Here is a 1,890-nt window from a genome sequence, read left to right on the forward strand (position 1 = left end):
ATTGTAATTTCTCATTGGGTAATGTTTATTGGAAAAGGGTTCCTAAGTGAAGGATTGTTTAAATTAAATGTAATATCTCCTTCAATGAATGAAAATCTTTTGATTATGAATATAGAACCCCCTTCTATTTGGCATGGTAGATTAGGTCATGTAAATTATAATTCAATTAAGCAACTTATGAATCTAAATCTAATGCCAAAAAGTGATCTTAAGAACCATGAGAAGTGTCCAATTTGTGTAGAAGCCAAACTCCCTAGAAAACCTTTAAATCTGTTAATAGGAATTCAGATATATTAAAGTTGATCCATAGTGATGTTTGTGACTCTGGTAGAACTTCTAGAGGAGGTAACAGATACTTTGTGACATTCATAGATGATCTATCCAAGTTTTGTTACATCTACCTAATTAAAACCAAGGATGAGGTGCTCAGCAAATTTAAAATTTTTAAGATCGAACCTGAGAACCAATAGGAAAAGAAAATTAAAATCCTTAGATCAGATCGGGGAGGTGAATATACATCCAATGATATAACTCAATTTTGTGAAGATCATGGAATCATTCATGAAGTGACTGCACCCTATTTTTCCCAATCAAATGGAGTAGCAGAAAGAAAAAATAGGACTTTAATGGATATGGTTAAATCCATGCTTATAAGGTCAGGAGTACCAGAGAATTTGTGGGGGGAAGCTTTAGTTTCAGCCTGTTATATCCTTAATAGGATTCAATCTAAAAATAATGATCTAACTCCATATGAAGTTTGGAAACATAGAAAATCAAATCTTAGCTATTTGAAAGTGTGGGGGTGCTTAGCAAAAGTGAAAATACCTAATTTTAAAAGAAAGAAAATAGGACCTAAAATAGTGGATGCTATATTCATAGGTTATGCAGCCAATTGTAATGCCAATAGATTTCTGGTAATTAATTCAGAAGAAAGTGATATTAGTAACAACACCATCATAGAAGCCAGAGATGCAACATATTTTGAAGACACCTTTCCACTTAGGACTAGAGTAGATAGCGGTATAGCTAGTAGCTCTAGTAGAATAAGGATAAGAGAAATAGAAGTAGAAGCAGAACCTAAGAGGAGTAAGAGATCCAGGATAGAGAAAACATTTGGTGATGACTTCTATACTTTTCTTATAGAAGACTCTCCAACTACCTTTGAAGATGCAATGAAATTCTTGGATTCACCTTTTTGGAGAGAAGCTGTGGACAATGGATGCAGTCAATCATCCAAAATCATGCTTGGGAATTGACTGATCTTCCTCCTAGCTGTAAAACTATAGGGTGCAAATGGATCTTTAAGAAGAAACTTAGGCCTAATGGCTCTGTAGATAAATTTAAGGCTAGATTAGTTGCCAAGGATTTTACTCAGAAACCTAGGGTAGATTTCTTTGATGTCTATGCACCTGTAGCTAGGATTACAACTATTAGGGTCCTTATAATTGATGAGAGCACAAAAGTGCGATCTACACGCAGCTTAAATTAATATTATTGCAATAAATAATGATAAAAGTGTTGCATTAATATTATATTTTTGTGGGGTGCAGGTGATCGTAAATCAAAGAAAAAAATACGCATTAGGTCCAAAAAGATGTGTTGCCCAGTAGATACAACCCAAGAGGGGGGTGAATTGGGTCTTTTAAAACTTTTATGCTACTTCTAAAACTTTATGATTAACTATGCTAAGTTGTATAGATGCACAGTGAAAGTTAAACTTAGCAAGGATTTGATGTATAGACTTCGACTTGATTAAATATGCTTGCAACTAAAGGATGTGCGGATAAGAATTAAGCAAGCAATTTATCTAAGTAAGTGTGTTAGTTAGACAATAACTAGAGGCATTACAAACACAAAGGACATATAGTGGTTCGGTGCACCCCAGCACCT

This window comes from Phoenix dactylifera, unplaced genomic scaffold (assembly GCF_009389715.1).
Source record: "Phoenix dactylifera cultivar Barhee BC4 unplaced genomic scaffold, palm_55x_up_171113_PBpolish2nd_filt_p 001720F, whole genome shotgun sequence".
Taxonomy (NCBI): Eukaryota; Viridiplantae; Streptophyta; class Magnoliopsida; order Arecales; family Arecaceae; genus Phoenix; species Phoenix dactylifera.